Raw genomic sequence first — 12,914 nt, forward strand, 5'->3', positions numbered from 1 at the left:
AATATAACTATACATGTTATTCTTGTCATGACCTTCAATGTGTGGGGACGCAGCGGTGCAAATTCCACTCATGTTTAGTACATGTTAACTCAAAGATTTGTAGAAAAAATATTAACGTTGGACTCTGTGGTCGATTCTGTGTTAAGGTAAGGCATGTAATTCGCAATTATGTGTTGTGGCTGGGGTGTTATAGGTCTGCGTGACTCTCGATGTCTTAGCCCTAATTGAATGGAGTAATTATGGTATTCTTCTGTAGCCTGACGACGAGTAACTTTACCCGTTGTTCGTGTAAACTCAAAGACAGCCTGATGCTTTGTTTATAGACTATTTGTGGGTGGCTGTTTGTTGTTTCACCTATCAATTCGTGTCGATAAAGTATAATAGGGTAAATCCTGTATAGTGATTTATCCTATATAGTGCTTGCATAAAGCAAGTAGTGCATACACTTGTAGCTGTTATGTATCTTTGTAAGTCATTCTTTTGAGGCACGCGCAAGCGCACAAATCAAAACCCCCCCGTTATAAAAAAAAAGAAAAGTGGGCTCCCCCGAAGTCCACGGTATAGTTCGAACACTGGTGTCAATGATTGTCTTCTGGACAACTGTCAGATCAGCAGTCTTCCCCATGATTGTGTAGCCTAGTGAATCAAACTGAGAGACCATTTTGAAGGCTCAGGAAACCTTTGCAGGTGTTTTGAGTTGATTAGCTGATTGGCATGTCACCATATTCTAATTTGTTGAGATAGTGAATTGGTGGGTTTTTGTTAAATGTGAGCCAAAATCATCACAATTAAAAGAACCAAAGACTTAAACTACTTCAGTCTGTGTGCATTGAATTTATTTAATACACGAGTTTCACAATTTGAGTTGAATTACTGAAATAAATGAACTTTTCCACGACATTCTAATTTATTGAGATGCACCTGTATATATATATATATATACAAAAAAAAAAAAAAGATACATTTTCATTGATTACATTTGATTTTGGGGTGAAACATGTCCCAGACATATTCTGATCAATCAAAGGAATGATTACAGTGCAAACTCTGTCTTATTGCTGACAATATGAGATGATTATATATATGAGATGATGAGAGCAAAAATGCAATTCTCCTCTCATCATCTCATTTATACATATATGCATACTGTATGTATATATAATTTGAGCTCCACTAACTTCACCCTTACTAGTATTTGCTGCTCCAAGTTACTTATTTGTTCAAGTTAACATCCTCAACTATCGCATCATGCCAAGATGAATGACTTCTAGATGCTTCTCTGCTGCAAATCACTGTCAGTATGAATGTTCCTTCACTCGTCTGCTCTTCCTGAAGTGCTGTCTATCTCCTTCTCTGCTAACATCTGAGTGACTCTCTACTACACAAAAACAATGTAGCAACATGGATCAACATGTCAGGAGCCCTTGGTCTGCGTAAAGAGGCTTCGAACCACCATAACTAAGAGCAGATGCATGTAGATTGCACAAGCTGACATCAGAAGAATCCCACTGTTGAAGTCAGAATTATGAGATCTGTGGTCAACCAGGCCACTTAGTTGCGTCTAAGTTTGCAAAAATTGTGTGCAACACATATGCGGAGATTGGCAATAAATTAAGAAACATTCATTAAAGGACATTTATAGGATGAGAAAAGACATTGATCAGATTGGGAATTTAACAAGGAATTTGCTTCACAGCCACATCAGTGAGTAAGTGCAGTGAATTTCATGTGTTCAGGGTGGTCAGAACCACACATCTAAAGGTCACTTTCAGAAGACGTTTTGAAAACGATCCTTAATTAAAGGGAACGTTCATAAATTGTCCATGTGGAATCTGTTATTTCATTATGACTGCACAAAGGTACAGCTGTGATTCCCACATAACATGCTACTTTGTGAAAGTGAATCGCATGAATCATATTCATAATCTGCTGAAGTTGCAACAGGCTTGATATCTGGATCGGAACACAAACAGCGATTTTGCCACATGTGGTTTGGTCTATGTGTTTAGCCCTTGTTCCCACAAATAAACAAAACAACAGACTAATTCACTCTAGTGTGTGTCTGGTGTCTAATGAAGACCATGTGCAGTGAACACAAACATATAATGAGTCATTCAGTGTGGTGCTGATGTGGTAAAGATGTAAAGAGCTACAGACAACAGACTAATTTACCTTTCAGTCAACACAGGGATGTGTTATTGCTGCTGTGCACATAAACACACATATTTACAAGCACACTTATTCTATCTATCTATCTATCTATCTATCTATCTATCTATCTATCTATCTATCTATCTATCTATCTATCTATCTATCTATCTATCTATCTGTCTATCTATCTGTCTGTCTGTCTGTCATCCATCCATTCACCTATCTATTAATCCATCCATCCATCCGTTTATCATCTATCATTCTATCCATCCATCCATATCATGTATCAATCCATCCATCCATCTATTATTCTATCCATCCATCCGTATCATGTATCAATCCATCCATCCACCCATCTATTAATCCATCCATCCTTCCTTTTATCATCTATCATTCTATCCATCCATCCATTTAACATCTATCATTCTATCCATCCATCTAACTATCATCTATTAAACCATTCATCCATCCATCCATCCATCCATCTGTCATCAATCCATCCATTTATCATCTATCATTCTATCAATCCATTCATCCATCTGTTCATCTTTTATACATTCACTATACATTCACTATTAACTAAGAGTTTTCACTTAGTAATAAACTCCTAATTACTGCTTATTGATAGTAAGTTGTAAGTTGTCTAGTAAAGATCTAGAATATGGTCATGCATATGGCATTATGTGCTTTATAAGTACTAATAAACAGCCAATATGCAAGTAATATGCATGCTAATAAGCAACTATTAAAAGTGAAGACTGTATGCCACTTCAGAAATTGAATTCAAATTGAGAAACTGATTTGGAAATTGAAAGGCATTTTCAATTAAATTCTGGGTTGTGCACAGACCTGCTAAATATATGTATAATTGGGTGACATAAACCTTGCAAACTTTCAAATCCAGCGTAGCAGTTTAGTAATTAGAAACACAGCAGACTGATAAAAACCAGCACTGTGGATTCTGGAAATTACATAATGTTAGCTAATCAGATCAAACTTTCCATTTTGAGGATGTATATTATGTGTGTAACATTTATCAGATGGTCTGCGAACGGTCAGAAAGAGTGCCATCTGAAGTCAATGCTACACACACACAACGCTGCTGTAATAAGGAGGAGTAGAAAACAAGGCAGACAGTCTTTACAGACAGAATGATGATGGTATTAAGAGCAAAGTGCCCCATGTGGAAAACTAAGATGGAGAGATGGAAATTATGACACATGGAGAGAGACAGACAGAGCAATTTTCAAGCATAAAAAAGCATAGGAGGTTAGTTCCTGAGGGTGCTAATAGATTTCCTGCAGCTTTGTAGAGATTTGTCATTCAGATCTGCTGCACGTTTTAGCTTCAGCTGCAGCAAATTACCTGAACCCGTTTCTGACCTCCAAGAACTCACAATATCCTGGCAACCCCTCCTAAAATACATGCAGACACACTTCAGTTTCGCCTCCCCCCACATACTCAAAACGTTGAACAGGTATGTGGAACACAAAAATGATACAATAATATGCAGTCACTTACAAACAAAGCATACAGCTGCATTTGAGCATGGTGAAGCTTCCAGGCACAGTAAACAGAAGAGTCCTCTCCAAATAAACACACACTTCCTGTGTGTGACTCTCACTCTGGATTAGAGATAGCTGAGAGTTGACACTCTTCCTTGTGATGCACATCCCTGTGAAAAAAGACAGAAAATAACTTGATAAATTAGTAGAAATCTGTAAACTGACTTATCGTGATTGACGACAAAACCATATTTAAACATAAAGTACTTTTTAAAAACCACATGCCTCTTTCATTTTTTAACAAAAAACGTTTTGAAATGGATATACACTCTTAAAAATAAAGGTGCTTCAAAAGGTTCTTCAAGCGATGCCATAGAAGAACCATTTTTGGTTCCACAAAGAACCATTCAGTCAAAGGTTCTTTAAAGAACCATCTCTTTCTTACCTTTTTATAATCTGAAGAACCTTCTTTCGCCACAAAGAACCTTTTGTGAAACAGAAAGGTTCTTCAGATGTTAAAGGTTCTTTATGGAACCATTTAGACAAAAAGTCTATCTATCTATCTATCTATCTATCTATCTATCTATCTATCTATCTATCTATCTATCTATCTATCTATCTATCTGTCTATCTATCTGTCTGTCTGTCTGTCATCCATCCATTCACCTATCTATTAATCCATCCATCCATCCGTTTATCATCTATCATTCTATCCATCCATCCATATCATGTATCAATCCATCCATCCATCTATTATTCTATCCATCCATCCGTATCATGTATCAATCCATCCATCCACCCATCTATTAATCCATCCATCCTTCCTTTTATCATCTATCATTCTATCCATCCATCCATTTAACATCTATCATTCTATCCATCCATCTAACTATCATCTATTAAACCATTCATCCATCCATCCATCCATCCATCTGTCATCAATCCATCCATTTATCATCTATCATTCTATCAATCCATTCATCCATCTGTTCATCTTTTATACATTCACTATACATTCACTATTAACTAAGAGTTTTCACTTAGTAATAAACTCCTAATTACTGCTTATTGATAGTAAGTTGTAAGTTGTCTAGTAAAGATCTAGAATATGGTCATGCATATGGCATTATGTGCTTTATAAGTACTAATAAACAGCCAATATGCAAGTAATATGCATGCTAATAAGCAACTATTAAAAGTGAAGACTGTATGCCACTTCAGAAATTGAATTCAAATTGAGAAACTGATTTGGAAATTGAAAGGCATTTTCAATTCAATTCTGGGTTGTGCACAGACCTGCTAAATATATGTATAATTGGGTGACATAAACCTTGCAAACTTTCAAATCCAGCGTAGCAGTTTAGTAATTAGAAACACAGCAGACTGATAAAAACCAGCACTGTGGATTCTGGAAATTACATAATGTTAGCTAATCAGATCAAACTTTCCATTTTGAGGATGTATATTATGTGTGTAACATTTATCAGATGGTCTGCGAACGGTCAGAAAGAGTGCCATCTGAAGTCAATGCTACACACACACAACGCTGCTGTAATAAGGAGGAGTAGAAAACAAGGCAGACAGTCTTTACAGACAGAATGATGATGGTATTAAGAGCAAAGTGCCCCATGTGGAAAACTAAGATGGAGAGATGGAAATTATGACACATGGAGAGAGACAGACAGAGCAATTTTCAAGCATAAAAAAGCATAGGAGGTTAGTTCCTGAGGGTGCTAATAGATTTCCTGCAGCTTTGTAGAGATTTGTCATTCAGATCTGCTGCACGTTTTAGCTTCAGCTGCAGCAAATTACCTGAACCCGTTTCTGACCTCCAAGAACTCACAATATCCTGGCAACCCCTCCTAAAATACATGCAGACACACTTCAGTTTCGCCTCCCCCCACATACTCAAAACGTTGAACAGGTATGTGGAACACAAAAATGATACAATAATATGCAGTCACTTACAAACAAAGCATACAGCTGCATTTGAGCATGGTGAAGCTTCCAGGCACAGTAAACAGAAGAGTCCTCTCCAAATAAACACACACTTCCTGTGTGTGACTCTCACTCTGGATTAGAGATAGCTGAGAGTTGACACTCTTCCTTGTGATGCACATCCCTGTGAAAAAAGACAGAAAATAACTTGATAAATTAGTAGAAATCTGTAAACTGACTTATCGTGATTGACGACAAAACCATATTTAAACATAAAGTACTTTTTAAAAACCACATGCCTCTTTCATTTTTTAACAAAAAACGTTTTGAAATGGATATACACTCTTAAAAATAAAGGTGCTTCAAAAGGTTCTTCAAGCGATGCCATAGAAGAACCATTTTTGGTTCCACAAAGAACCATTCAGTCAAAGGTTCTTTAAAGAACCATCTCTTTCTTACCTTTTTATAATCTGAAGAACCTTCTTTCGCCACAAAGAACCTTTTGTGAAACAGAAAGGTTCTTCAGATGTTAAAGGTTCTTTATGGAACCATTTAGACAAAAGGTTCTTCTACAGCATCGTGAAGCACCTTTATTTTTAAGAGTGTAGGAATCAGTCTATTAGAGGAAGTTTAATAATAATAAACATTTATAAACATTATGAACAGTGAATAGTGAGTTTGTTTCAGTTACAATGAATTTGGTCATTTTGAAGTAGTTTCACCAAAGCAAAGTTTAGGATGTTTTTTGTTTTACTTTATAAACAGTATTGTGCTTTCTTTTGGACAAGAAGTCTCCAGAACTTTCTCAAAGTCACGTACATTTACTTCACATGGCAAAAATGTGCACGTCAGGTCAAATATTTATGGGTGTTACCACACGAAAGCCATAATACATTGTATGTAGAGTCGACAGAACGGTCTCATGACAAAGCTATTGTGTTTGTGTCAAGTAGTGTTAGGAAGTGGCATCCTTTACCATAGATTATTCACGTCACATGACCTAACAAACATCCCAAGAACTTACACAAATAAAAAACTTATACACTAATATAAACACAAAAGATCAAACAACATTACAATTTACCTTTGTTGCTCCTAAAATGACTAGAAAGCTTCATGAAGAAAAATGAGGAAATAACCTTCATAACTTTTCATTCAAAAATTGCCATGGGAAAACAATTTCCAACAAAATATCATATTTATTTCAATTAATGCAATTAAAAAATATCTTATGACTTTCTGTAGGTAGTTGAAAAACAGTAGGGGAAACAGGTGAACAAATCTCATAGATCTACAGAAAACAAATCAGAAAACACAAAACACAAAACACAAAACAGAAAACACAAAACACAAAACACAAAACAAAACACAACAAAACACAAACACAAAACACAAAACACAAAACACAAAACACAAAACACAAAACACAAAACACAAAACACAAAACACAAAACACAAAACACAAAACACAAAACACAAAACACAAAACACAAAACACAAAACACAAAACACAAAACACAAAACACAAAACACAAAACACAAAACACAAAACACAAAACACAAAACACAAAACACAAAACACAAAACAGCAATTAAAAAATATCTTATGACTTTCTGTAGGTAGATGAAAAACAGTAGGGGAAACAGGTGAACAAATCTCATAGATCTACAGAAAACAAATCAGAAAACACAAAACACAAAACACAAAACACAAAACACAAAACACAAAACACAAAACAAAACACAACAAAACACAAAACACAAAACAATGGTTACAATGGAACATTTATTTGGAAACCTGTTCTCAGGTGTGAGGATTCGGCAGACTGATCTAAAACAGATCAGACCGTTTTAAAGTGTAATGACTGGGGACTAAGGTTATTTGTTTCTCAGATCAGTTAAAAAAAAAACACTTTTATGTGGTATAGCCAAAAAAACAGCAGGTAAAATGGCTGAAGTCTCACCAAATAAATAAATAAATAAATAAATAAATAAATAAATTATTCAGCAGACCTGCTCTAAAACAGACCAACTGTTTTAAAGTGTGACAAAGTTTTAAAGTTGTTTCTCAAATCACAAAACATTCAAAATGGTGACTGATTTATTATACGGCCACATTGAATAACATACATGTGAAAGTACAAAACAATATTGACTTAGAATGAGAAACTATGCGAGAAGGACAGAGTGAGCTTGCTCATGTATGCGCAGTGTACAAACATGTTGTTCTTTCTTTACTGTGTCTATAATAGACCTATTAGAATAAAGTGTTTCAATCACTTATGGCAATCCAGAGAAGCCTGGGTAAATGCAAACACTAATGAGGCGGTCATAAAGCTTGTATCTTTCACATGGTGACTGCAAATGTTTGAATGCATCCCATTTGGGGATAGTCTGGGGTACATTTGAAATGATAAAAAATGCTACATTTTAAATCTTTAAAGAAACAAAGCCCCAGCCACCTCAGCTTGCACCCAAACATACAATAAACACACACACCAGTCTCTCTCTACCCCCTAAGCACCTGTCAATATGCATCCCCCTAATTAGTCCTTTGATAGTAGCCAGATTTGGAGGGTCCATTACAGGCAGCTGCACACAAGTCAGAAGGTCCTGGTCGACTTGAATCAAGGAGCCAGCCTGAGGGGAACACCGGTGAACTTCTGCACCGGGACCTGTGCGCACAGCTGGGCTCTGACAGACCAAAGAAATGGAGAATGCCAACTCACACCACTGACTAGCCTCAAACAGAATGCGTGGAATTTTTTTACTGCATAGATTTTGGGGAAAAACCTGTGGAACAGCTATAAGTATATGTATGTATAAAACATGTATATGTAAGATATGTATATATAAATCCTATGGAACCAATGTATTATACATACAAATAAATTAAACTGAATTTTTTTTTATTGAGCATAACTGTGACCACTCTATGTGTATTGATATCTAAATGCATGATGAAATTAATAATAATTAAAGGTGCAATAGGTGATTGTCTTCAGAAACATTTTTTGTTATGCTGGTTGAAAGTCTCTTCACATCCCGATAGCAATCATTAAGTGGTCTAAATGTATTTATCTGTATTTATATGTTCTGTGGAAGGCATAGGACCAAGAAATGTTCATCCAATCAGCGTTTTGATTGACTTTCCTACCTGCCTGTCAACATAAGTATTAGCATACCTCTGCGCACCCTGTTCGCGCAGACAGAATAAATGTTAAATTTCCATGTGAATAACACATGATATATTGTAGTAATCAGTGTTGGGTAAGTTACTCAAAAAAAGTAATCCACTACAAATTACTAATTACTTCTTTAAAATTGTAATGTTACCAGGAAAAGTAATTAGAAAACAGTGCGTTACTGTGTAATGCATTATACCCAACTCTGGTAGTAATGTTGTCTCTGACCATCTGATCTGTGTGCCTATATGCGATCAGGGGGTGTGGCTTTGGACGGGCTTTGGACGGGATGTTCGCTTTCAGTGCTATCAGGCTAAAGTTAGCATTTTCCAAGATCTCCTACTGCACCTTTAAATTACAGAATAAACAGAAAAAATATTTTGTAAATAAATAATGTTTTAAACTATATATTTTTTTTATTGTTTTTTTTTTGTTAATTGTTTTTTTTTTAATTGAATAACATACCGATACATGTTTTCACGTTTTTGTTTTCTTTCTTTCTTTCTTTCTTTCTTTCTTTCTTTCTTAGGCTAAAGTTAGCATTTTCCAAGATCTCCTACTGCACCTTTAAATTACAGAATAAATTTGGGGTTAAAATATTTTGTAAATAAATAATGTTTTAAACTATATATTTTTTTTTTTGTTAATTGTTTTTTTTTTAAATTGAATAACATACCGATACATGTTTTCACGTTTTTGTTTTCTTTCTTTCTTTCTTTCTTTCTTTCTTTTCTTTTTATTTATCTCTCTCTCTCTCTTTTTTAACATTTTTGGTATACCTGGACAAATTAATTAATTAATTAATTAATCAAAAACTGAAAATCGTGCCATCATTCATGTTGTTCAAAAACTGAATTTATTTCGCCTAAGGAACACAAAAGAAGATTATTGTTTAGAAAATGTTCTATTTAATTCAATATAACTATATAGATCTTGACTATATCACAAACACATTTATTTGAAAATGAATTAATAACAAATTAATATTGCGGAAAATACATCCCAAATGTTAAATGCACTCGAATCTAAGACTATATTCACAATGACTGGAAGCTTAATTAAAATGAATAACTATTCATTTTAAAGCAGAAGTACTTTTTATCATTTATTATTCATTTTTTTCCATTGGGAATTCTCCCTATTTTAACTTAAAAACTTAAGTTCAGTTGCGTCCTTAAAATGTTAAGTATAATCAACTTGGTTGTACAAGTTGTTTTAACTTAAATCACATTAAACCAACCTAAAAAATGTAGTTGAATTTCATAAAAGGAATTTCATGTCATCTTGTTGGCAAGAACTTCTCTAATCTTCTGCATTTTAAAACCAAATTGCAATCTGTTGTTTTAAATTGTGCACCATTTTATCAAATATTCCCCAGGTTGGCACGGAGGCCCTGGTTTCCCTTTCCTGATTGCTAGAAATTCCCATGGTGGAATGTCATTACTCTTGACAGCAACAAGAAGACTAATAAAGGAGAACTTTGGGATTTGTAATGTAGATGTAATGGCTACAAATCCATCCTATGGCTTATATGGGTCTTGGCAATTTAATGAGTCAAAGAGAATGAAACGTAACAGTCAATGAGGTAAGAGCAGATGATTACGCAATCATATTTCAGCCTCTGTTCTCCGATCGATTTTACACATGAGCGCATGCCCTGCGCAACTGCCAATTGAAGTTATGCTTATTGCATGTCTACTAGATCTAGAAAAGAGGGGCTGCTTGCACATTGAGTGTGCATGTTTATTTGACTTGTTCTACGTTGCTGTCTTACTCATTCTACCATTAAAAAAGCTCCAGAGGATCGTTACAGGCCCTTTACATATTAATGACTAATTACCATACAGCTCAGTAATGAGAATAACATGTTGCTCCTAATGATCTGAAAGGTCTGGCAGTCATGAACGCTGGCTCTTGCTTTAACACAGCACATAGAATACAACATATACTCATCAATATTTAATTACACCTAAATTAGAACTAATTCTCTTCTCTCTGTGCAACAAGGCTGTTCAGTTTGAGTGGTTACACAGATCTTTACAATTAGCCACTGAGGCACGGAAATTACCTAAGGACAAAGACTGGGCCCTGTTGTTTTGTTTAATAAAGCACCACATTGATATTTGCCAGAGTTAAAGCTGCACTATTAAGACGCTGAAGACTTGCAGCTAGTTTCATGCACTCTTGCATTTATTGCTTGCAGATGAGTCTGGCAGAGGTCACGGTTCAAGTGTTCGACTGCCATTATTAATGTATTCAAGTTGTTAAATGTGCATCAGAACAGTTTAATAGTATTTTGTCCAGTACCTATAGGCCAATAATTATTTCACGTTTCGGCTGATAACCGATCATTCGACAATAACATGTAAATAAATACAAATAAATAAAATGTTAAAAAACACACTCAAAATCAAATATATGAAGTAAATGTGGCATCACAACATGTTCTTTTTGTGATAAGGCTATTATCTGAAATAATTATCACAAATCATTAATTGCACAACTCAAAAAAGTAAGTGTTTTATGTGATCTAAAAAAAAATAATATAATATAAAAATATCATCTAATATAATAAATTTAGTGCTGTCACACGATTAATCTCAACGTTTTCAGTTTTTGTTTACATAATATGTGTGTGTGTATTGTATATATTTATTATGTATATAATATATATATATATATATATATATATATATATATATATATATATATATAGCTTTTTTCCCTTAATAAATGAAATCATAATTTCAAAACTGCAGTTTGTATTTACTCAGGTTATCTTTGTGTAATATTAAAATTAGTTTGATGATCTGAATCTTTTAAGTGTGACATATGCAAACAATTAAAAAAACAGGAAGGGGGCAAAAACTTTTTCACACCACTGTATATAAAGACACACACATACAGCATATATTTTGAAAATATTTACATGTATATATTATATTTATACTCATATAATTTATATAATATATCAATATATTGAATATATAAATGTAACATTTTTCTTAAATATATACATGCATGTGTGTGTGTGTATATTTATATATGCATAATAAATATACACAGTACACATTATGTAAACAAAAACTTATTTTGGATGCGATTAATCGCAATTAATCGTTTGACAGCACTAAATAATAATAATAGCAATAATCTAATATAATAAAATATAGATCTAATATAAAAAATTCTGATTATTGCAAATCTAAACATTAAAATAAATAAATAAAATATTTGTGTACAACTTATTTGGTAAAGCAGTATACAGTAGTCAACATTCGAAGTGGATCAAAAAAGTTCATCAAATTTGTCCCAAGACAAGAACAACACATTTTGGTTTTAGGTGTTAGGACAACTTTGATGAAAGGTTTTGATCCACTTCAAATGTTGACTAGTATCTTCTTCATACTTGACACAACCTACATTCTCCACCACAATGCTGTAAAATCTGCTTTGTTCCTCTCTTCTTGCTCAAAAACACAAAATTAAACATACAACACTTTATTTAAACAATGACTCCACTAATCCAAAAATGTTACATGCAGTCCTATAACGCAAGAATGTAAACTTATATTTTACAAAATGGATGCAAAATATTGAACACAAAATGTTCAAAAATTGCTTACCTAGAGGTGAACACACCATTCCTTGTGTCCTTGGGCGAACTTGTTACTCTCTCAAAGCACAATCTGTGCTTTATTAAGAGACAGGAACTAATCTGTGACCCTCACACTCCTTACAGAAACAAATCTCAAACCAGCACTGACCAATTAAGTTTCAGTGCACAGAGGTCAGAGGTGAATCCAGAGAGTTAGTCTGGCGCTGTGTGCGAGTATGTGTGGTTGTATAACCTTCTTTACTAGCAGCTACTACACCTCCTGCATCAAATATGAATAAAAACAGCATTAAAATAAGAGACCAGCTGTAAATTAAACAAGTCATCTTAAGTATATAGGTAGACAATTGGGTACTTGTACTGCATTACAATTAAATCTATTGTGACAACTTCCCTGTAAACTGTGCGCAAGTGGACACTATGGGTCAAACATTTGGGGTCAGTAGATTTTAATGTTTTAAAAGAAGTCTCTTATGCTCATCAAGGCAACATTTAATTGGTCAAAAATGCAGTTTAAGC

Source organism: Sinocyclocheilus grahami, unplaced genomic scaffold, assembly GCF_001515645.1.
Source record: "Sinocyclocheilus grahami isolate Dianchi unplaced genomic scaffold, SAMN03320097.WGS_v1.1 scaffold22.1, whole genome shotgun sequence".
Lineage (NCBI taxonomy): Eukaryota > Metazoa > Chordata > Actinopteri > Cypriniformes > Cyprinidae > Sinocyclocheilus > Sinocyclocheilus grahami.